At 38.6% G+C, this 25,966-nt stretch overlaps 1 protein-coding gene and 1 long non-coding RNA gene across 9 annotated transcripts in view; one reads left to right on the top strand and one right to left on the bottom strand.

Moving 5' to 3' along the window:
* LOC127070393 (mucin-5AC-like) overlaps positions 1 to 25,966 on the top strand; it is a 183,238-nt gene that overhangs the window by 111,824 nt on the left and 45,448 nt on the right. For all 8 annotated transcript variants that reach the window (XM_051008324.1, XM_051008315.1, XM_051008349.1 and 5 more), the window contains one exon: positions 22,328 to 22,440. The gene's annotated coding sequence lies outside the window, so the exon portion shown is untranslated. The remainder of the gene's footprint in view (positions 1 to 22,327; positions 22,441 to 25,966) is intronic.
* Positions 11,869 to 25,695, bottom strand: LOC127070645 (uncharacterized). The gene is made up of 3 exons (XR_007784595.1): positions 25,257 to 25,695; positions 13,987 to 14,494; positions 11,869 to 13,418 (listed from the first exon to the last, which is right to left on the bottom strand). It is a non-coding gene; the product is annotated as an uncharacterized LOC127070645 (long non-coding RNA).

The following is a 25,966-nucleotide window of genomic DNA, read 5'->3' as shown; positions in this document are numbered from 1 at the left end:
ATCGCAATGGGACGAGCATAACGAGTTATATTGAAATCGATTAAGGAAATAAAACTCTGACGTTGATGAACATTTATCTCGAGTTTATCGCGAAGTAAAGTAAATTGTACGATCGAAATAGTCCACCTCGTCGTGGTTTTCTTGTACTTTGCTCTCTCCCTCTCTCGCTCCCTAAATATCACTGTACTCACTATTTTATTCGACAAAGTTTAGAAGAAAAAATCGGATATCGTACGCGAGCAATAAGCGACACGCATTCGACGATATTCGGCTTAATCAATCTTACAAAGGAAAGAAATTATCTGTAGATAACATGCTGGTAAGGAAGGATTCAATAATTCGATCGAAGTCGACGGAGGAGAAGTAGGTGGGTGGGAGATGAGAGGTGGGAGGAGGGAGGAGGGTGGTGAAATAGACCAGCGGCGTTCTCGTTCGAAGCTCCGCTTGATTCTCGTTTACAGGGCGCTCTTGGGAAGGCAGCCAGTCGGCGATCGATGTCAACTTAACTCCCAACAGTGTCCCCAATCAAACTTTAGACCTGGCCTGTGAATTTCGCGGAAAGAGAGCCGAAGTTCGCCTTAATGACATTCGCCGGGCCGCCCATCCTCGCATTTAGAGCTAGCTAGCTAGCTTCGCTCCACCATTCCGTGACGATCCCTACTCTTTGTTTTCGAAGAGAGAAAAAGAGAGAAAGTAAATGGATGGATCCATCGTTTCACTCTTTTCCTTCCTGGCGTTCCCTTTTAAAAGGATTTTCGTTATTACTTCAAACGAACCGTCGACGATCGTTGATATCCGTGTACTTTAAGATCGGATTAGGTAGGACTTTAGCAAAGAGTATTACCGTAATTCTTACGATTTCGTAAGAGCGTATTGTAAATTCTGATTACAGGAGATAAAGGAAAAAGAAGAGGAAGCAAAAAGAAAGGGGAAAGGAGAAAAACTATTTATGTTTGTAACGTTGTTACGATCGAAAGTACATATTTACGTACGAACGAATCACAACGCAATTATTCGATTTATTCGTAATATCGCGATTAATGAATTTTTTTTTCGCGAAGTAACAGATGGTAGATATGCGGAGAGAAGAAGGATATACGGGAAACAGGTGAATTCTCATTCGCTTTGGAAAAATTTTTTTTAAATGAGAAAAGTCGATATAGTTATATCTATAGGTGTGTACCTGGCACACGTCGCACGAATGTGAATTTATGGGACGTGGAATTGGCAAGGGAACGACTACCGATAGATCTGCTAATAATTTGACTATTTTTGTCTCTCTTTCTCGTTCGTTGTAATCGGACGTTGATACTAATACGTTGCTGGCCTGACGAGATATCGCCAACGTCATCGTTGATATTCTTTATCTCGTTTCATTTCTTTTTTTCTTTTTTATTTATTTTCTCTTTAATTTCGTTATTCTTTTACTTTGTTTTTTTTTTTTTTTTTTTTTTTTTTTTTTATTGCGATAGAGTAGAATTTATCGTTGGTATTCCATTAAAAAGAAAAGAGTTCGTCCACGGGAAAAGTTTGCAGTCGCGTAAACCGAAACTTCGTGGATGATACGAATGCAAATTTCTCCGAATGCATTTTAACGTTATCGGATACGTTGGATCGTTCGAGTGGCCGCGTTATATCGTCGTTCTCGTAGTCGTAGTCGTCGTCGTCGTCGTCGTCGTCATCGTTGTCGTCGTCGTCGTAGTTGTAATACTATAGTTGTAGTCGAAAGTTTTGAGAGAGCAACGGAATCGAGTACTTGTTTCTCAGGACTACGTAACTACAGTTTAACTGTTCCTTTCGAGAAAACTTTCGATGGTCGCGTGAGCGGCCCAAGGATTCTCTCTCTTTCTCTCTCTCTCTCTCTCTTTGTCTCTCTTTCTTCTCAAAGATCGTCGTTACGACGTTTCGATGGACTTCCTGCGTGTAAGAAAATATACCTTTTTCAACTCGATAAAGAAAATCTTTTTATCGGCTCGAGCTCGTTACGAATCGATTTAAACTCGGCGAAACGAGGAGAAAACGATCAAAATCGTCCGTCGTTTAGCGTCGCAACAACGCAGAATCAACAGACCGTCGTTATGACGATGACCGTCCTCGTTTATCATAATCGCCCGCCTATCCTCCTCATCTATCGTCGTTTATCATCGGCCATTCGTCGTCGATCATAGTCTTCGCAAAGTTGTTCACTCGTTTATTCGTTCATCGTTCTATTCGGCTACGTTTAATCGCCATACAGAACGACGAATCACGTTTTCCATTCTTCGCGAAAGCTTCCAAGTTCGATTTTTAAGGATTTCAGAAGCCCCGGTGGTGGTATATACCTACTCCTATTTTTCTCTAATTTTAACGATAAATTCAGGATCGACGTGTATGGAGGATTTCGATGAGAGAAACGGATATCTTGAATTTTTCAGGATTTCTTCGAGCGAGAAAAGAGAGAGAGAGAGAGAGAGAGAGAGAGAGAGAAGAAAGAGTTGTTCCTTCTTCGTAGATCGACCTACATACGGGTTTTATTCGAGTCGAGGATTTATGGATTATCCTGTCTGTTCATACGGAATTATCCTTCCGTAGTGCTGAGAAATAGGGTTTATGAGTTTCCTTGAATTATGTAGATATAGGAGAGTATCGTTATATTGCTACTGTGCTCTCTTACTCCCTCGAAAATTACTTTACCATGGTTAAAGCCAAACCAAAAGTTTAGAATACATATATCGTGTTTGTACGCTGTAGAAATTTCTATAAAAGTTAGAACGAAACTGACCATCCATTTATTTCTTCTTCTTGTTTCTTTTTGTTTTGTTTTCTTCTTTTTCTTCTTTCTTTCTTTCTTTTTTCCTTTCGTTTTCTATTTCAAGTAAACATTTACAAAGTTTCTTTTAAGCGATACAAAAGTCCACAAGGACGTCGACGATGTAATCTTAAGAATTTCACAGAGACGAAAATTAATCGGACGAGAAGCGATCGTTTAATCTATTTTCTGTGAAAACAAAAAAAAGAGAGAGAGAGAGAAAGAAAAAGAAAACAAAAGAAGAAAAAAAAAAGATAATTTAAAAAGCTAGGAAACAAAAAGGATTAAATGAATGATCGTCAAGAAAGAGCCTTGGATATATTTATTCTCCTCTAATACGATAGAAAGATAGCACATGGAAACAACAGCGTCCTTCTCTGATAATTTCGTGGCACCTTAACTGACCTCGACCCGAGTTGAGCCATCATCTATAACAAGATAATTCACGTCTCTCTCTCTCTCTCTCTCTCTCTCTCTCTCTCTCTCTCTCTCTCTCTCTCTCCTCTACCTCCTCTTCTACATTCTCTTTCCATCTCTCTCTCTCTCTCTCTTTCTCTTTCTATCCCCACATTCAGTCTCTCCTCTACAGAGTTAATTCAATCGCTGCAGTTTTCCATGTGGCTGCCGTCGTCCTCGAGCCAATTGCAAACAGCCTGAATCCGTTAGACTAATTAACCTCGTCCTCCGCAGGACACGGGCTGAATGCCAGCTCGTGCGTCGTGTGTCCACGTGTTCCTTGTGTGCTAACGTGAGGATGTTTTCGTGCGCGCACTCTCTCTCTCTCTCTGTCTGTCTCTCTCTCTCTCTCTCTCTTTCTCTTTCTCTTTCTCTCCTACACGTATGCGTTTGTGCAGGTGTTTTCGCGAAACGTAAAACTTTCTTAAACTTTGACGAACGAACGAACGAACGAACGAACGAACTAAACGAACGAACGAACGAACGTACGAACGAATGGACGAAACGAAAGTTAAAATCCACTTGGAGAATTTTGAATGTAAAACTCGTCGTCGTTCCTCATTTCTCAAGTATTATTAAATCGGATATATAAGTAAAATTAGATAGATCGTAAACAATTATGAATCGCTCGAAGGATTTCTAATACCTGCTATTAAAAGCTAGACGAATCTTTTACGACGTATTTTCTTAGAGAAGACGAGTCGTTGAGGTTCATCAAGATTGCCGCTTCATCGATCCTCTCGCGACCTCTTGCAATCTTCTCGTAACTTCAAAGACTGGCCGAAGAAGATTCTCTACTTCGACGAAAGCTTCTTCTCTAGAGAGGCGAAGTTATGCGATAGCCTCAAACCCGTTATGGTCGATCGATTTAACATCGACGATTAAACAACAAACGCTTCAAGGCGAGTCAAGCATAACCGATACGATCGTTATTTATTATCGTTCGTTTTTATTATAAAACGTTGTTTATTATTTCTCGATTAAAAAAAAAGAAAAAAGAAAAAAGAAAAAAGGAAAAAAGATTATGGAAGTTAAAAAATGATCGCTCTTATTTCTCTCTCTCTTTCTCTCTCTCTCTCTCTCTCTCTCTCTCTCTGTTTCTCTCTTATTAATCGGTAACTTTCGGAGAATTGGATTCGAGTTGGTTGGTCGAGTTGGTGTGGGCTTTGGAAACACACGATTTTATGTATACTTTGGTCGTATAACTGCAGTAAAAGCTGGCGCGAGCAGCTTCCCCGTGCTGTCGGAATTTATAGGCAGCCTCGATAGTCGTGATATCGCCGAGATGGAGATTTTCCAATATTAATAAAGGTTTGCTCGTGCTCGTGCTCGCGCTTCACATAATGTACCGCTTATTTGCTACATTATTAGTCGCGAGAAGTAAGTTTCGAACGACGTTACTCGCGTTATTACAACCGCTATCCTCTCTCTCTCTCTCTCTCTCTCTCTTTTCTGTATACAAACATATACTCGTCTAACTTTCTCCCATTCTCGCTTTAACTCTTATATTTCGAACGAGAGAAGAAAGGCAAAATTTTTGAAAGGATTCGAATTACTTAAGAGTTATATACTATTTGCGAGTTTTATATATCCGTGCATATAAATGTTGTAGTAAACGTATGAACGTGTACCGATCGAAAAGAGGAGTTGTAAAAACTCCGAGAAGATGAAAGGGAAATCGCTCGCGAAACTTTTTCGTCGCTTCTCTCTTTACCGTAAAATGTTTTAACGATCCTCGTAAAGTTCAACGATTTTTGGCGAACGACCGAAGAGGAGATCGTTATCGGGGATACTTTCGTGTTTACGCTTGGTGTACACAGAGACTTTGCGTCGCGATGGTTGATATTCTTTGATTATCTCGTAATTAGAGAAAATTTGTAGAGTTAAAGATAAGGAGAAATAGGATTTGTCATTTCGTGAACTTTGCCTTTGTACGAATCGTATGTATGTAAATATGTACGAGGGTATAACGTACATAGATATATACACCTACGCGTATATCACATCGTCTAACAACGACGAAGCTTCAACCCTAACCTTTCGAAGATAGGAGAGGGATACTAGTTTTATACTTTCACTGTAAACTATGAAAATTTACCACCAGGCATTTTTCCATTAACCTTTCTCAGAAGTTTAGAACCGTATAGGAATATGGATTTTCTATATCCAGGGTGAAATGCGAAACGAGCCTTGGCACGCGTTGAAAATAATATTTAATCTATTATTTTACTTGCGCATGCCTAACGAGACTCTCTCTTTCTCTATGTGAGTGGCATGCATATACATAGATATACGTACACGCACGCACGCATTTCTTAACGCTTTGCATAAATCGGTAAATACGTGCATTTACGTATTCTCGTCCTTTGTAACGAGGCTTTATCGCGAACGAAATGCGAGGCAAAGCTTACGATTATCCTCGAAGGTATAACAAGGAGTAAACTATTCTATATATATATAGATATATAAAAGGATACTTATGTATATATATATAAATAAATAAATAAATAAATAACGTATATAAATATACGTAGAGTCTGTATAGGTGCATGTACCACAGTCACATCGACGATATTATTCTCGTGTCTCTAGGATGACGTGTTATTTATGGAAAACGAAGTTGGAAAGGTGGAAGCGTTTCCGCGATACAAGGTGAACGAGGGCGAGTTCGCGTTTCGTGGCGACAACGATGGTTTATGAGCGTAATTAGGTCTAACGATGCTGCTGCGACTGCAGAACGTAACGTCGTATTAACGTCCGACTCGATGGCCGTTGGTATAATTTTATGGGGAGCACGATGTTGCTCCGGGTGGATATACTTTTCTTATCGTCTCTTCGAAATAGATTTTCTCCCTCTCTCTCTCTTTCTCTCTTTTGGCGTGTACGAGTTTTTATACATTCGCAGATCTTTATCGTTTCACGCTTTCGCGAACTCTCGCGAAATTTGTCGCTCGATTATTCTACGAGTACAATCAAAACAGGAAGAGAGAGAGAGAGAGAGAGAGAGAAATATTTTGGTAAATCCAGCGAGTATTCTTGGCCGTTAAAAGAATTTTATTCTCGTACAGCTTGAGAGTGTATTCGTTCAGATCGGATTTGATTTATTTGGCCGCGGAAAGCTTCACCGGTAGAGACCATTCGAAAGATTAATTCGTACGTGCGTTCGCGTAACGTCAAACGTGTGCGAGTGTTCCTTTTTTTTTTATTTTCCGTCGTCGTTGTTTCCTTTTTATTTTATTTTTATTTCGTTTCTTTTTCTTTCTGTTTTGTTTTTTTTTTCTTTTTTTTTTTCACTATTTTTTATTATTTGTGTTTTCTCGCGAACGAATCACCATTTGTATCCCCGGGATAAATTTTATACGCGTCAGCTTGGCGGTCTGTTAAATCTCTATCCATCTCGAATTCAACTCGGATTTATCTACTTACACGGTAAATACAAAGTAGGAAAGGATTAAAACGAGTCAATATAGAAAGCTCTAGGCCCTTTCCATCGTACTATTTCCACGTCGTTTCCAGGCCATTCGATAGAAAAGCGAACGTAACCTTGCGCTTCCACAAAACACGAACGACGTCCAATCGAATAACGAGCGGCACTCTCGTTATTTCTTGGCGGTCGGGGATTGCGGTTAGTCGGGCCATCGATGCACCGAGCTCTCTCTCTCTCTCTCTCTCTCTCTCTCTCTCTTTCTCCGTTCCTCACTTACTCACTCTATTGCTCTATCTCTACCGTAACTACGAATCGGCATTATTTCCTGTTCTCTGGCTAGCTTCCAGTACCACACATTTTCTCACATCGGTATTTTAATAAGACCGTCAAACGTTCCGACCGTGCCACCACCACTGTCGAGCGTGACCGTGACGATCGTAAAATTGCATTGGACTCTATTTATAGTGTATTTTATAGCGAATATATATATATATATATATATATATATATATATTTGAATAAGTTATAACAAACGATCTAATTGTAAAACGAAGTAGAAATATCTTCATTATTCTTGGACATTATTTAAATTACATATCGAATATTTGTACGTATCTATATATGGATGTGTGTATATACATATATAAACACATATATATATATATATGTATGTATGTATGTATGTATGTATGTATCGGAGTAAATTTCGTGTAAAGAGAACGGAATGAGATTAAAAGAGAGGGCCAGGAAAACGATCGAAAGATCGAATCTTATCGGTGTTAAACAGCGACACAATCGAAAATTCTGACGCTGCTGCCAGTTAACCGCGTTAATTACGATCCAGAAGCGCTTTCCACTCAGCGATTTCAATTTGTTCGTAACGAGAGAGAGAGAGAGAGAGGGGGGGGGGGAGAGGGAGAGGAGATGCATGTTCCCGTAAACATCGATCGATCGTTCGAATGTTTCGCTATGGACAGTCGCAAATTCGATGTACACTTTTGTCGATGACATTTATGTATACGTATTTACGTACATATATACGTACTTGAAAATATCTCACGATTTATGATACTTGGCTATTAATTATCTTTTTTTTTTTTTCTTTTTCTCTTATTTTCGCTAAATCCGAGTCCTTATATTTTTTCTCCTTTTTTTTTTATATTCGATTGGATAATGGAAAGAAATGAAGATTGTAAAACGAGAAGATCTAACGCGTCGATTGACATTCGATATTTCGATCGACTTCCGATAAGCTCGTTTCAACTCGGGAAATCAAATACTCGAGCGTTCAGAGGAATCGCATGGTACGGATTATGTATGTATATATGTATATGTCGATAGGAGGGCGCGAAATCGTCTAGGGAAAATAAAGAAAGGGAAAGGTCCCTATGTGGGAGGTACGTGTCGCGAGCTACGTGGAAAAATCGATAAACGATTTTGTCGCGAACGAAGAAAGAAGCGAATGTAAAATAGCTTTTAAAAAGATGTCTCTTTTATCTATCTCTCTGTAGCCTCTCTCTCTCTCTCTCTCTCTTTTTCTCTCTCTATCTTCTTCTCTTTTTCTTTCAATCAATTCGAGTGAAAATTTGTCAAACCAGTTATATCTTCCGAAGATAAAACAATTGCTGAAAGAGGAATACATATGTACGCGCGCGCACACACACCTAAATCAAACGAGATGCGAATACAAATGTTAAAATCTTCCTACTCTTTTATTTATAACGATCAATTATAAACATGGAAGAAACAAAAAAAAAAGGAATAAAGAAACGAAACGAAACGGAACGAAAGGGAACGAAACAAAAGATATTCGCCGTTCGATGATAAAAGTAAATTAATAAACGCGAGACGAGCTTATTGTTCCGCGTTGTTTCATTCGATAAACGTCGGTTGGTTTTACTAAAATCATACGCGTTTTCGCGCTGCCAACGGTGAATGGAGGAAAATTGCGAATGCACCTACATTCTCCCCGCTCTCTCGCCATCCTCTCTTTTTCCTCCCTCTCTACCCGTTACGTTTTATTCCCGTTCGTTCGCTTTTTACAATGGCCGAATTACGCGCGGAGAAACATCGAAATGCCTTCCCGTACTTGCGAACGACGAAAACAACGACGCACAAGTTTTGGCACGAGTCGTCGCGACGCTTCCTATTATTCGTGATACTGCTCGTTATTTCGAGAGAAACGGAAAGAGAGAGAGAGAGAGAGAGAGAGAGAGAGAGAGAGAGAGAGAGAGAGAGAGAGAGTCCTTTTCGTAAGATACATAACTCGCGTCGTTACTCTTCTCTTTTTGTAATATTCAACGAGAAGATCAACGCTCGTAAAAATATTATTGCGTTTTACGTAAAACGCGACACGCGAGATGTGATACGACGGATCTTTTCTCTTTTCTTTTTTTTTTTTTCTTACTCCTCATATATATGCGTGTGTATATATATATATATATATATATATATGAGTTCTCATAATCCAAGCGTATAAGGAAATATTTAATATTAGCGAAACTGTTAAAAGATGCAAAAGAAACGTGTTTGCTTTTTTAGCTCTTGCAATTTTGTTGGTAGGTTTCTTTATATATATATATACACACACACACACACACATACGTATAAAATTTTATATAAAATATAAAGAAGGAGAAAAATATTTCAGCATACTCAGTCTGTATAACGTACATATACATTTATGGATGAGAGTTGTCGCTTCTGAAACGGTTCGTCGTCATCGTAGCCACGGAAGAGAAAGTTGGAGCATCGAAGTTGCTTCGTGTTCATCGTATTTGAGGAAACACTTTGACTTCTCGATCATCCGATACGATATCGATATACTTACTTCGTCTGGGTGCGATATCACGAACGAACTCTGGCATGTATCGGTAATTTCGAACCGTTCGCTTTCCTCTTACGTGCTCATCGATCTCTCTCTCTCTCTCTCTCTCACACACACACACACTCCTTCCCTTTCTCTCTGGTCGAAGATCGGCTGAACGCTGGCAAATATCGAAGTCCGTCTTTGAAACGACGATGCGAATGATATTCGTACTACATCAGACTCGTTCCACGAACTTCTCGTAGCTTTCTTAATTAATCGTCTTTCGTTAATGCGATTCAATCGATTTTATCGAAACGCTACGATGAAATTAATTTTAATCAAAAGACGTGACGTTAGGAGCGTTATTTTTTATTTTTCTTTTCTCTTCTCGTTAATATCATTCCATGAAACTAATCAATCTTATCGAAATATTCCGTTCGGCATAACGATACCGGACGAACGAAGTAAAGATATTAAGATTAAATAAAAAAAAAAAAAAAAGAAAGAAAGAAGGAAAAAAGAAGAATGAAAGGAAGAAAAAGGGAATGAGGTCGAAGTAAAATTTGACGCAACGCAGCAGCGAACTGAATCTATAAGGTGGAGGGTAAGAAGGGATATGGGATAAGCGAAAAAGCGGGTAAAGAGGAAAAGGTAGAACGAAGGAGAATGTCCGGAGGAGTCGTTCTTGACATTAAAAGCAGTACCCAGCCAGCCAGCCAGCCAGCCAGCCAGTCGGGATCCTTGGAGTGTTATTGAAAAATCGGGAGATATTACAGTTCGGTAGGGGAAACGAGAGAGAGAGAGAGAGAGAGAGAGAGAGAGAGAGAGAGAGAGAGAGATCGTCTCGAGCATGAATCCCGTCGTGGGAGAACGGAGATCTAAAAAAGGAGCCTAACGAGCGTCTCGAAGTGCCTCGACGAGGTGTTTCTCAATTTTCAAAAGAGAATATTCCCTCGTCGAGGTCGTCTTTGCACGTTCTCTTGCAGTCTCTGCTTGTCTCTCTCTCTCTCTCTCTCTCTCTCTCTCTCTGTCTATATATGTAGGAGTGTGCGTGTGTGTATGTGTATATGTTCGAATACGCGTGAGAGCCGATGCGAAATACGAAGTGTGAGGGAAGAAGAGTGATGGGAAAGAGAAGGTGAGAGAAAGAGAGAGAAAGAGAGAGAGAGAGAGAGAGATTCCAGGCTCTATTGGAAGAGCGGAACCAATCCAATCTTCCTTTACGTTCCGCCAAGGCGAGTATCCTCCTCAACTTTATTTCCTCCTTACCCTCTTTTCGCAGTTTACACGGACGTGCCAGTTATTAACCGTCGTTTGTCCGTTTCTCCTTTTTCCTCTCTCCCCCTTTGTCTTTCTTTATCTCTCTTTCCGTTTCTCTCTTTCTCTGTCTTTACTTTCTTCCTGTCTTGTCTCTCTTCTCTCACTTTACGAAACGATCACGGAAATACAAACTTTCTCTCCTTCACGAACTCTCCGAGAATTTCTCTGATTTTAATAAGAGCCTTTTACGTTATTCGAGAGACAGACACGCTTTTAGAATATATTAGAAAATGTGCCGCTTTTTTTTGTTCCTTTTCTTTTTCTTTTTTTATTATTTTTTTTTTGTCTTTTACTTTTTTTTTTTTTTTTTTTTAATTCTTAACTTGCAATCTAGTTCATAATAAAAAAAAAAGAAGAAGAAAATAATAAAAGTACCAGGTTACAGGTTGAGCAAACATCGAAGTTCGTCTTTGTGAACGTTGCTTTCTTTATTAATCGTATTTCATTTGCATACATCATGCAAATCATATTTTTTACTCTTTTCCTCCCTCTCCTTCTCTCTCTCTCTCTCGGTCTTTCATTCTTTTTCATTTTATATATCTTTACTTTGTAAGAAAATTTGTTTCACCAAGGAGGAAAATGTCGTGAATTATTATAGGCGGTACTGCCACAAGGTACGGATCTATTCACAGGCGGTTCACATTTACTACCTGCGCTTACCTGCTTGCACGAGAGACTAACGACGACCTGGATAATACGTTTACGACGACGTTAGTGCTACTATATACTCGTCGTCATTCTGTCGACTTCCCTTTCTTCTTTCTTTTTTTTTCTTTCCTTCTTTCTTCCTTCCTTTCTTTCTTTCTTTCTCTTTCTTCCTCTGTTAACCCGTGAAGCCGTAACAAATGTTAGATTATCGTTATTCCGTTAGACTCGTGCTAATCCGAAAGCTGTGTAAGTACTTATCTAATCTTGTAGAACGCTTATAATCTTGAAAACTCTCTTTCATCTTCGTTTCTACTATCGAATCTTTTTAAATCGCAAATCATTTTTAAAAATTTATTCGAGAAAATAATTTTCGAGAAAACTCGTTCATCAAAAAATATTATTTTTATATACATCTTTTTTTTTCGTTTCGTTTCGTTTCGTTTCGTTTGGCTTCGTTTCGTTTCGTTTCGTTTCGTTGCGTTTACTCGTCACGTTCGATCGAGAGACGACAAGTGGTCCAAGTTACGAACCGAAATATTTGACTTTGTGGTTAGTGTTTAAATGCGAATACACGTACCACGTATCTACACTTTACGATTCGAACTAAACTTAAGCGATCGTTAAATTTAATGCAATAGTTGCACTTTACTTTTCTCCTCGTTCTCGTCCACCAAATCGCGAGCATTTCGAATCGATGTAATTAGCAAACTCTCGTGAAACGAGAATCGTCTCTTTGCCTTCTTGCTTTCTTGATTGTCCCTTTTTTCTCTTTTTTTTTTCTCTCTTTCTTTACTCGTTTCTTCCTCGTTTTTCCTTCCAAACGGCCAAGCCAGTTCAATATTATTTTTACACTCTTTCTTCCCTCTTCAATTTAAGTTATCTTTAACTCGAACATTAATAAATATTATCTATATATATACATATATACATATATATATATATATTTATTTATTCGTTCGAGTTATTTGCTAAACCAATTGGCAAATGATAATAGTCTTGATAAAAATACATTGATCACAAATATATTCGTTTTAAATCCATTCTAAATAAATCTTTCATTTTTATATCTTATCGATTGTTTTGAGATAGGAAGAAAGACAGGAATCGTAAAAGTATGCAGTTTCAAGAGAAGTTTCGTCGAATTTTCATCGTATCTCTCTTTCTACCCCTCTCCCTCTTCTCTCTTCTCCGATCCCCCTCTCTTACGCCTCCGCTATTTTCCGCGTTTCGCTATACGGGATGGCGCCATTAGGTTCTGCTAGTCGATCGATTTCACGGTTCTGGGTAAAGGGAGGAAAAGCGAGAAGGGTGAAGGATAGTAGATAGTAGTAGTAATAGTAGTAGTAGTAGTGACGATATTGGTGCTGGTGTTGGTGCTAGTGTTGGTGTTGGTGCTGGTGGTAGTCTGGTGGCGGGAAGAAGACCTTACAGAACCCATTAATGGCGTTACGACGAACCGAGCGCGAATATAATACGCAAGCTGTATTACAACGAATGGCCGTACAGGCGGAATAATTCGCCTCGACGATCCGTGAACGCCCAGAGCGTGTACGTTCTCATATTCGACATTTACATATACACATATACATTTATATATATATATATATATATGACGTTTTCTATCTCTCTCTCTCTCTCTCTCTCTCTCTTTGTACGTACAACATAGGTAGGTATCTTCGATTTTGCGTTCGATCCATTTGCATATCACGATGTTTGATCGCTAGGTATGTATTCTAAGATATAGGCCATGTATATTTCTCCTTTTTCATTTTGGATATTTTTACACGAAAGAACTTGAGTACAAAACTAGTCATATGTTTAACATTTTCTTTCATATTCTCGGGTCAGTCAGGATCGATGCTTATTCAAAAGTAGTTTCTTTCCTTTTCTTTCTTTCTTTCTTTTTTTTTTTGTTGTTGTTGGTATTCTAAGAATCAGACAATAACATCGACGTCCCGCTGTGGAAGGGTCTGAAAATTGGTAGAGATGGTGTTTGAAAATTGCCTTCGAATTCTTTTTCTTTTTTCTTTTCTTTTCTTTTCTCTCTCTCTTTTTTTTTTTTTTTTTTTTTTTTTTTGAAAGCTTCGTCGTTAAGGAAAACAAAGAAAGGTCGTCCCGTTCGTTGGTGTTTGTAGATTCGAAGGACTTTGGAATATACTCGTGATATTAGTAGTAAGGTTACGGACACGAAGCAGGATAGATCTGCAAAGTATGTCGCTTCGATTTAGTCGCTTATTTCGTTTTAATATACTTCTCTACGTTTTCCTTTTGAATTTCGTTCGTGATACGCAAGTGCTTACGTAGTTCGTTTATTAGTAAATAATATATCGAACAATAAGAAAAAGGAGAGTAACAAGAAGAAGAACAACAAGAAGAAGAAAGAAGATATGCTATAAAACGATTATTCTTTATTCGTTATCGCTTATCACTCAACACAAGTACGTCAATGTGTAGGTAAGAAAGTAACTAAGTACGTGTTTGCGAGAAAGAAACATGGAGATAGAAACTCGACTGTTTTAGAGAAGATCGTTTACTCACGAGTCCACTTGTGGATTATCTTCTTACTCAACGACTTGTATAGTTCTCTCTCTCTCTCTCTCTCTCTCTCTCTCTGTCTCTCTCCATCCATCTGTCTGTCTTTCTTCGATATCGTCGTCCTACTCTTGCACGAAGAAAATTTCAGATCGACGAACTCCAGTCGGGCTCCTTTCGTTGTTCGTTTTCGCGGTTTTTCAATCGGTTGTTCATTCTCATCCTGGAACTCATCTCGAAGAAAGGAAATAGCTCGGAGGAGTAAAATTGTTTTTCCTCGTTGTCGGTGCTACGATTTCCTATATATCTCATCCTCATTTTTCTCTTTCCTCCTTCCCTTTATTTTCTTATCCTTTCAACGAGGAAAAATCTCGGATCCGAGTTCGAGTTTTGCTGGATAATCAAGTTACGTAATAATTAGACGTGTAAAAGTTCGACGAAGGAAGCTCGACGAGGACGTATGAAAAATTTGGAGATAGAGAATCGGTTGTGGTTTCTAATCGTGGGCATCGTTCTAAAAAAAAAAAAGAAGAAAAAAAGAAAAGAAGAGAAGGAGAAAGAGGAAGAGAAAGAGAGAAAAAGAGAGAGAGAGAGGGAGAGAAAGATCCTTCGAAAGATACTCAACCCTACGTTTCTTTTTCTTTAATTAAAAAGTTTCCACCGAGATGGAACTTTGGGTTTCTTGTTGATCAGCCATTAAGAGAAGTTTGTGGATAAAAGCGTGCTGTGGCGTGGTTTGGAGTTCCTCGTGGACCGATTCAAGAGTAAGAGAAAACAGAGAGAGAGAGAGAAAGGTGGAGCGAAAAGGAGATAGTAAACGAAAGAGGAAGAGCAAGAAAAAGGGAACAGTTAAAACATTTCTGATTCGTTGGGTATCGTATAAATACGTTAATTGCACCATAAAAGTTAACCGCGAGATTTCTCACTCGTAATCCTCTATTCCTTTCTCCCTCTCTCTCTCTCTCTCTCTCTCTCTCTTTTTTCTTTTTACACCACTTCCTCTTTATAACTCTTTTTACGATCATGACTCTTTTACGATGTCATTGCACACCATTGTATTTAAAGATTTTCCTGCTTACCGAGAATATTTATTCATTTTACTCGATTTACGTGCAAGCGCGTCGAATTTTTATCATCGTTTTTCTCCTCCTTTTCTTTTTTTTTACTTTTCTTCTCTTCTTATTCTTTCTCTTTTTCGAATGTAAAACATCTTTCAAAGACTTCTCGTTGTTCGTGACATTGTACAAGATAAGGAAGTAATGACGTTCTGAACAAAAAGTCGATCATACGATTCATACACCTATATCGATCATACACCTATACGCACGTACGTACGTACGTACGTGTACAATATATAACCCATGTAAACAAATATTTGTTAGATCGTTATATTACGTAAGTAATAAAAAGATTTACGAATAATAATGCGATAAAGTAAATTCGATTTGACCGATTCTTACGAGCATTCGTAGGCGTGAAACATTCCAAAGTGGCGGAGGGTACGCGAAAGAGTAAGTACTACTACGTATCAACGCGAGAACGGCAATGACGTCACTCGGCCTCGTACTTAAAGTTCTATTCTCAACGCATCAACGGCCACGCATTCATGCAGCGTTAATATGTTGGGGGGCTCTCGCGCGTGGAAACACGTTTCTTTGTCGTCTTTGTCGTCGTCACGGTTTATCGTCTCGACTCGTGATAAAGCAGCTCTCTTCAAGAGGTCGAGATTATCGGCTCATTAAACTCACGCGGTTTAATGTATCACAATGTTAATGGTGTTTATATATATATATATATATATATATATATATATCTATATATATATGTATGTATGTATGTATGTATGTATGTATGTATGTATGTATGTATATGTATATGTTATGTATATTTGTTAATCGAGTAATTCTGCCGTTCTGATGTTTGATGTAAACGACCATTATTATTCTCTTTTTACGCGATCTAGTTTTTATTTCTTATGAAAAAATTGTACGAGATCAAAGGTACTCGTTAAGTTTAAAAGCGCCAGACACCTTATTCAGTTATACGATATATACACACACGCATCCTACTTCCTACGCGATATTGAATTAATATAATCTATCTATTTGTATGAAATTCCTTCTTTATTTCCCGTAGGACACAGATCGCGAATATGCGTTTACAAATCGAATCGTCAACGATATCGGATAGAGTGTCATCTTTGATCACGCGTAGGTAGGCCAATGCGATTTTAATTCGCGGCTATTTCTGGCATGGATTGGCTGCATCGCGGTCGCTACGTCAGCCATTTTGATATACGATCACACCGAAAACGTATTCAACATTAATGCAATGTGTTCGGCCTATATATCGGTGGGAACGTGCGTTCGTTTCGCGAGCGACATAACGAGAAGGGGAAAGAGGAGAGAGAAAGAGAGAAAGAGAGAGAGAAAGAGAGAGAGAGAGACAGAGAGAGAGAGTGGGAGTGGGAGAGAACGAATAAATGCGGACGTCGCGTTAATTCGACATTACACGTTATTAGCACAGCGTAAAATCGCTGACGGATCGTCACGCTTAATGGCCGTTGTTGCACTCGGCCCTATCGATGCGTGCCTTCAAAAGTGGTTAATTATGATTCATCGTGGCTTCTACGAAAGCCAACTCGACCGATCGAAAAACGGATCGCTTTTGCCGATAAACGTTCAATTTGCTGTAAAAAAAAAGAAAGGGAACAAAAAGAACGAAAAAGAAAAAAAAAAAAAGAAAAATTTCCGAGTATACGAGGCATCATTTATTTATTTACCCCTCTGTAAAAAATAATTTATACACCTATGTAGAGTATACGATTTTGTGGACGAGTATTACTTTCCGCTTGTGAATTTTGAATGTTATTAAAAACCATCGATTTAAAGCCCTGTCCAACGTCAAAACGATCGTTCGAATTACGTGAAATAAAGAAAAAAAAAAAAAGAAAAATAGCAAAGAGAAAAGAAACGCGTATAAATAAATAAAAAAGACAAGAGAAAAGATACGGAGAGATCGATGATATAGCTTTTGCAATTTCCTTTTGATTTTGTAATTGTAAATCCATTCATGGCAACGTTAAGACGAGAATAATTAGAGAAATGATGTGTATCGGTAGGATCGGAGGAAGAACGAGTTTGAAAGCGTTCGAAATTTCGAACGAGCGTGGATCGAAAGGTGAAAAGACATTGACAGAAATAGGATTTCGTATTCTCTCTTTCCCTCTCTCTCTCTCTCTCTTTCTCTTCTCTTTCTCTTCTAGTAGGTAGATACTACTCGAAAGTGATCCGACGAGATCGCATTGTATGTACACGTTCGTAGTCGAACCAATTAGTCGGCTGGCTACTATCGACGAAGTCGCGCTTCGTTATCGCCGTTAAATTCACACAAAGTCTCTCCTTTCGTAGTTAAAAGAGCGAGGGATGGACCAAGGGAAATGAATTCAAACGAGCGACGTGCGAGTAGTAAAGAGAGAAAGAGAGAGAGAGAGAGAGAGAGAGAGAGAGAGAGAGACGTACCTTTCGTATTCCACGTCAAAGGCGACTGCAATGGCGTACCAATTAGCGAAAAGGTCGTTTCGACGATTAAACGGTATCACGGTTAAATGTGACTTATCTATCCGAACTAAAAACTACTTACTTCCCTACGGAAATGGTTAATTAGCGCGTTAATGTGGTTTTCTTTTCTTTCTTCTTCTTCTTTTTCTTGTTTGTTTTCGTAAACATTTTTTCTCCCTTGTTTTACATACATATACTTGTTCTTCTCGTTTCTTTTTTATTTATTATTTGTTTCTTTTTTGTTTATCATAGATTCATCGACTTATAAGAACGACACTTAGAATCTTATTTCGTTTGATTTACGAGAAATAATCGCGTCGACGTGCTATATTCTTCGGTGCTTGCGAACATTGGATATTTTATTCGATACTACGATCTCGTTTAGTTCGATTTTCTCTCGAGAAATGAAAACGAAATGTACGGGAAATGGAAGAGGGTAAAATAAATAAATTTTTGACTATTGCAGAAGACATAGTCGAGTTTCTGTTTTACTGTCTATCCGTCTGTTTCTTTCTTTTTCTTTTTCTCTCTTTCTTTCTTTCTTTCTCTCTCTCTCTCTCTCTCTCTCTCTCTCTTTCTCTCTCACAACCCGAACGCACCGAAATTTATTCGATTTACGAACGCGCAAAGCATACGGAGAAGTTGAGACATTAAATCATCGAACTGTTTCTACCAAGCTTCGCTCTCGAATCCGCACGTGACTTTGTTACGCGTAATGATCGTCCGTAGATTAAGTTCTCCACTGATGGCGACCGGTGGTTCGTTTCAAAAGCAGCCGAGGTTAACCACTATAGATCGGTCCTAAACCTACATATGTATATACGTGTGCATGAATGTATGTATGTATGTATGTATGTATGTCTGTAGATTTATATGTATATATGTACGTACATATGTATATTTCGTTTATAATTTAATCTTCAAGAAAACCTCGATTGATTAAAAGAAAAAGTTAAAGATTAAAAAATAAAAAAGGAACAAAGAAACAACGCGTTTAAAACTTGATCGTTATAGATCGTGCGAGTTTCCAACGATTTTCATTATAATTGATTTTATTATTGACGTTTAATAAAATTAACGAAATTTTACTTTATAAGGGTTGATCGATTTGCACCATTCGATCTATCTCGCGTAATCTTTCTATTTCTTTGCTTTTGCAATTAGTGTGGAAATGAAATTTTTTTTTCTTTTTTTTTTGTTTAGAGACAAGAAATAATAATCGTAATTGATATATTACCAGATCGGATATCATCGGAATAGGCTAGATGGAAAACGTTGATGTATAGCCGAATGATTTTTAGGAGAGCATATAACTCTTTCATTCGACTCGACTCGGTAACGCGACGGATATACGCCGGCAGGAAGGTGGCATAATTTAATCGTTAAATTAATCGATGCCTCGGTCGAGTGCACTCTTTGACAAATTGCCGCGTTGGCCCGTGTGCGGGTAACACACAGCGTACGATATTCGGACGCGGCATAGCAATTTCACCTAGCAGAAACAAGCGCGCCGTTCGTCAGAGATGACACGTCGGATGCTGAGCGAGAGACAAGGAAAACACCATTGTGGAAGTTTTGAATTCGAAAATTTCGATGAGAAATGAAGAAAAAAAAAAAAGAAGAAAAATCAGACGTTTTTTCTTTCTTTCTCTTTCTTTTTTTTTTTACAACGACATATATATATATGTGTGTGTTTTCATCCTTCATTTTACTTTTTTTTTCTCTATCTTTCTTTTTTTCTCTCCTATTTTTTCTCGTTCACGTGAAGTAATAATCAAAGCGTTGTGTTGTTTTATGTATGTGCACTTGAACTATAGCGAAAATCGACTCGACGAACAAGCCTGATCTCAGGCATAAGCTATCCTTTGAACAACGGAGAGCAATTAAGCAGATTTTTCCTACTCCAATCCCTCTAGATTTTCTCTTTCTTCCTTTCCTATTTTCTCTCTCTCTCTCTCTCTCTCTCGCACTTCTCGTTCGAATCCATCCACTTATACTACGCCAATGTGATTTATTCTGCCAATTATCGAATCGTTTCTCTTTCTACGAGATTTCATGGGCACTTTGTCGTGCCGTTTGTATGGTCGTACTATGGAAAGGTTACTGAAAGTACACGATACCGAGACGAAGCTGAGAACGAATAAAGTATCGTTAACAATGCGAGTTTTAATTCTTTCTTGCATTTAATTTTATGTACATAAATATATATATATATACGTAAAATACGATATAAACTTTTACCTAAAATATTCTTTCACCATACAATACAACCTGACATGTATTATATAACATTAAGCCGACAGAAAAAGTCGATCGTATTAAAGTGTCGATAAGATCGGATACAGAGGGTGGTAATTTTCAGTCCGTTTCTCAAAGATATCAACCCTCGGTAATAGTAGGACGGGAGGACAATGAAGAGTCATCAATTACTACCCTCTTGAAGATTCAATGAAGCCATTAAAAGGATGAATGGCGTCGGTGTACCTTCGCGTTGTATCTTTTTAGCCTTCTTCTTTCCTGTTTCTACTTTTCTCCGGATCTCTCCCTTCTTCGGTTTTCGAGAATGGTGGCCCAATTAAAAGGCACCGTCCGAGTATCTCGAATCGGTCGAGGAGTTTCTCCTTTCCTCGAGGAGGAATCCTTCGTCCTTCCGTTTTAACGACAATCGTGGTTTACCCCTGACTCTACGTATATACGTAGTCGTTTAAAGCGTACTCTCGGCCCTCTTCAGACGATAAATTAATAACAATTTTCCATAGTCGTCTCTCTCTTTCTCTCTCTTTCTCTTTCTCTCTTTCTCTCTTATTTTATCCTCCTTGAATCTACATAATGTGGCTCGAATTTGAATGCCTTCTTAATTACGCTCTCGGAAGAATATCGAAGATGGCGTATACCGTCGTATTTTATTGTCTCGTTAACGAAGAAACTAAATGTAATTTTCCTTGGCCGACCTCTCGGAGTGTTATTTCTTTTTGGATAATAAATAATATAATCGCGGTGATAACAAGGAAACTTCGATTTCTACGTTCCCCTTCTTCTCTCTAGTTTTCTTTCTTTTCTTTTTCTTTTCTTTTCTTTTCTTTTACTTTCTCGTTGCCTTTATCTTTTTCTCACGGTTACCTTTCTCGTCACCTTTACCAAGAGGGAAACAGAGGCCGAGCGTGTCTCAACATAAATAATTTATCTGGAAAGCGGAGGTGGAGGTGGTGGTGGTGGTGGTGGTAGGTAGTAGTAGTGGTAGCAGTGACGATGGTGGCAAGAGTGTGCGTTCCATTAAATATGAAATCCAATATAAACTTTTCCACCAACGACGAGCGTCAGACAGCCCTTCCTTCCTTCCTTTTACGTGTGTATACCTATGTGTATGCGTGTATTACACCATAGACGTCGGCCCTTTAAAAAGTATTCGCGGTCGAGCTCGCGTTTTACACGGAGAGAAAAAAAGAAAAAGGAATAAAAAAAAAAAAGGAGAAAAAAAGAAAAAGAAAACAGAAAAGTAGAAAAAAGTAGGAAATCGGATAAAATCGTTGGGCGTACCGTGTTATCGAGAGGGATGATAGAAAACTGATAATCGAGAAATTAAAGGGCTCGTAGAGCTCGCGTCAGGTCGAAGTTTGTTCGCTTTTTTATTTTTTTATTTATTTATTTTTTTTATTATCTATATCTCATTCGGAGATATCCCGTCTTACACGTCTATTAAACCTACTACTTATAATACGATCGTTTATATGCTAGACCAGAAGACATTTTACATGACCTTTAAATTGTTTCGATAATATAAACGAATCGACGATAATTCATTCTCATTCCCTTGGAATTTCATTATCGTCACTTTCAGAAGCGGAAGGAAAAAAAAAGGAGGAAAAAAATAAAAAGAAAGAAATTCTCTTCGCACCTCTCACGCATTATCCTGTCCTTCTTTCTTTATCATCTCGAGCGTTGCTCAAGTATCCTCGGGCGTAACTCGGAAGCTATAACTCTCTCAAGAACTTGGCTTAATTGGCCTTGCTGAAAGAACTCGTTTCGTTGAATCGTCTTAAACGCTCGATTAAGCATACTTTTTCAAATCGCCGAGTATAAATATTAATCGAAGCTTTGTGAAGGAGAAAGAAGGAAAGAAAGAAGGGAAGAAAGAAAGAAAGAAAGAAAGAAAGAAAGAAAGAAAGAAAGAAAGAACAAGAAAAAAAAAGAAAGAAAGAAAGATCTCAAGGTTTTCATTCGGTCGAGTCAGTCCCTCGAGTCTGACGACTATGTAGTACACGATCGCGAGGGTAGGCGCGTGCTTTTGCGCGTTCGTGATTCTCTGTGTACAGGAGGGTGGAAGGCGAAATAGGGTGAGGAAGGGAGCATATCGACGTTTAATCAGACACACCGTTCGCATACTGATGCAACGTCGGCGCTAGTGCAAACACGCTGGCCATCCTTCGCCCTCTCTCTCTCTCTCTCTCCCTCTCTCTTCTTCCTATTTCCCCTACCTTTTATTTTTCACCTTTTTACAACGTGTAACACAATGTGTCTGTCTGCGTAGGTACGTCGTGATTTTCTTCTCTCTCTCTCTCTCTCTCTCTCTCTCTCTCTCTCTCTCTCTCTCTCTCTCTCTCTCTCTCTCTCTCTTTTTCCTTTTTTTTCTTTTTTGCATCTAATGCGTTGCATCATCAGCTAATTGAAAATTTTGCCGAGAAACAAAATATGATTTCGAACGTTCGTAATAATAGACGTGCGATATACATACGTTTCGATATCACAAATAACCTAATTATCTCTATTTTCTTTTTTTTTGTTTACAGAATGCAGAGACAAAACCGGAACGGCTTGGAGGTGGAGGTTGCGCCGATGCGTCCTATAAGCACGGCCGGCTAATAGCCCGCAGCCCATCCCCGACACCCTGCAGCCACACCAGGTACCTCTTTCGCTTCGACTCTTCCTTTTTTTTCTCTCTCTTTTTTCTATTTTTTCTTTTTTTTTTTTTTTTTTTACCTTTTTCACACTCCTTTCGTACTCGGCCCGTATAATCGTCCCTGCATTTTCGCTTTATCGTACGACAACACGCTACGTGGGTACCTACACCTGTCTCTGCCTTATGCGAAAAATAGACACGATATTCTCTTACGAGTTATATAAATGTGTAACTGAGAGAAAGAGAGAGAGATATATATATATAAAAAGTATTAAACCGACAAGAATTTTATAAGTAATAATAAGAGTAACTCGTTCAACAAGAATATTGGTTTAGGTCATTGAGAAACGATCGATTCGAGAAATCGATTCAAGGATCGAAGATCGTTTTTTTTTTGTCTTCTTTATCATTAACTTTCTTTTTCCTCGAAAGAGAAGCGGATATGCGTAATTTAAATTAACGTTCCATCTTACGAATCCGAAGATGGTTTTATTATTGCGTCCGAGAGTCAGTGATACGCGGAATCTATAAACACATGTGACAACGAAAAGGTAACACAGTTGAAGCACACGTGCGTACGTGTACACGTTTCTCGTCGCGTAGTAACGAGCGCTTTCATCGTCTCACTTTGCAAATAATTCCGGTCGTTGCTTTTAATGGCGCATGGACCTGGCCTCTGTGTACGTATGTACTCCTATCTACGTACGTGCGTATGTACGTTTGCTCGCAAAAGTGTATTATTATAGTATTGCTTGTAAAAAAGAAAAAAGAAAAAAAAGAAAAGAAAAAAATTGAAGAAGTATTCTAAAACGAGTGAATCGTTCTCTCTAGGCAGAGTTGACTTGGTTGGATTCGAAAAAAAAAAAGAAAAAGAAATAAAAAAAAATGAAAGTATATGTGCTTCCTCTCTCTCGCGGTCGTTGATTTTCGCGCTCGTTAATTTACGTCTTTCTTCGAGCCAGTGATCGCAGATTAAAATTATACCGAGGTAATTAACGGGAGCTTTGTCATAATTCTTTTCTTCTTTTTTTTTTTTTTTTTATATCTTCTTGATCAACAACACGAAGTTTCATTTTTACCGGAGAACGAAATATAGAAAAAGGAAGAGTTTGCTTTGTTTTATCCGGTAGGATGATAAGAAATTCGTATTGTTTGATATATTAAGAATTATGTTTAATTAGATGGAGATAAGTCATTTTTTCTGTTTCTTTTTTTTCCTCCCTTCTTTTCTCTCTTTTTTTTTTTCTTTTTACTTTTTTCATTCGTTAGTCGAGTTCGAGTTTACGCGAACACTTTCGTTACGTTTTACACTTTTGTAAGGAACTGTATCTAATGCCTCTCGCCTGCAGCTGCGATAATAAGAAGAGTCCGCGACTCGGTTGGACGTTTCTGATTAAAGTGAATTGATTGCATCGACGACACCGTGGATTTATGGACTCTGCTCGAGTATCAAGGTTTCGCGAGCGTACTAAGCGAAGGAAATTATGCTATGTCCTCTCCTTCTCCTTCTTCTTCTCCTCTCCTTCCTCTTACCTTTAGCACGTTGTTTACGGTAAAATCAATGTCTCTTGTTCATGATCATCAATCACAGATCTATTTAACAGTATCGCTCTTCATGGGTCCGTTAATTAGTAGGTTATACCGTGCTCGAAAGTATATAGGTAACATTATATCCGATGACGTAGAATATAAATCGTTCGATAAAGTTTCTAATTAGTGTTCTACCAGAATTTCATTTATCAGGTCTCGTTGAAAATCGAAAAATAGAATGAAAATTACGAATAGTACGACGACGCTCGGTTAGAAACTAATAGTAGCAGTTAAGACTTTCGAGGATTTCGTGTACGGGGAACTATCTTTACAGTAATAGTCGTCCGAGCGTCGATTTACAGTAATTCCGCACGCACCTAATTAGCAATTCGAATAAGATGGTCTTGCCTCCACCTTTTACCAACCGGTTTTAACGTGGTAAGAAGCATGTCTCACGATTTCGTCTTTTACGGGTCTATGGGACCTAAGGGACACGCGAACTTGGACAAGGATTATCGATGTTATATATACCTACCTACCTACCTACCTACCTACCTACCTACCTACCTTACCTACCTATCTACCTACCTGCGTGCATGCGTGCGTGCACGTGCACGCGTACGTGCATATACCGTCCTTCTCTGTGGCTAATACAAGGTATATATGTAATACATAGTTGAGATCGTGTAGTAGTAGTTATTGTAGACGGACCGATCGGTAACAGAGCCACGAGCTATGGATTTAATAGGAATGCATTAAATTGACAGTGGGCTTCGGATCTCGATTATGTCATTAGGTCGCGAGCGATCTGTCTAATGGTAATCGTGAGAACACAAATATCGGAATAATCGTAGGATTACTATTACAGCCGGATTATACAACGGACCGTGCTGCGTTTATCGCTCGATAAAGCGACCCATCGATAATTTATCATGCTGCACGATTGTTCTGCGTTTGTGGTCTCGCTTCGATAACTGGAACGTACATACATACGTACGTTGTGCCGGAGAGAGGCATTTTGCAAAGGACGAACGAGTTCTCGAATAGATATATTAATGGGACTACAATCCCAATGTCAATCCAATTACGCGAAGACAGATGCTAGTATGTATATTTATTTATCTTTTCCTTTTCTCTTCTTTTTTCTTCTCTCTCTCTTTCTCTCTCTCTCTCTCTCTCGAAAAGACACACCTACGATACGTGGCATGGGAGACAGAATAAAAAGTAAAAAAGAGATTGAAGGACGGGAGGTGGTTGGAAGAAAACTGCAATTTTTTTATATTACTCACGCACAGCTTTCGTTCTAAACGTGCGTCCTCCTGACACGCTCCAAAGCGTTATGTGCTTTTTGAGGTTGGAATGGTAGACCTGTCCCTTTCTCTCTCTCTCTCTTTCGCACTCACTTCTCTTTCTCTTTTCTCAGTTTACACCCTCCGTTCTTGCAAACGTGTTGTGCCAAGGGTGTCGGCCAAGAGAGAGAAAGAGCACGGCCTTCCCTGTCGTTGAAACACCCCCGTGAAAAGCGCGTCGCGGTGTAAACGCGTTACTCCTGTTAGCATCTCCTCTCGACAAACCCTTCGTTCGTCCGCCGTCTCTCTTCTCTCTCTCTCTCTTACACGTGAAACCGTTGCTTCTTCTATTTTCTCTTGGAGATAGATCTTTCATGTCACGTGTCACATCCCTCTTTCTCTAAAAGAAATTTGATTTTGTTGTAATATTTTTCTTTCTTTTTCTTTTCCCCCTTCAACTCTCATACATTAGTTGTTCGTGTCCATTCGTTAATAAAACGTGTCCCGTATGTATCTACTTTAACGACGTAATTACTTTCGAAAGCGATCGTTTTATTTCTTTTGGAGAAGAAACGTATAAATAAAAAAAAACGTGTAAAAAAAAAAAAAGAAACAAAAAGAAAAAGAACACAGAATAAATAAGAAGAAAGATTTAACACGGACGGTTGAACAAAGACAGATTTTATTTTTCTAACGAACAATTAGCACTC

This window comes from Vespula vulgaris, chromosome 1 (genome assembly GCF_905475345.1).
Source record: "Vespula vulgaris chromosome 1, iyVesVulg1.1, whole genome shotgun sequence".
Classification (NCBI taxonomy): Eukaryota; Metazoa; Arthropoda; class Insecta; order Hymenoptera; family Vespidae; genus Vespula; species Vespula vulgaris.
Note: the sequence above shows the minus strand (reverse complement) of the source record. Positions and strands in the feature narration are given on the sequence as shown.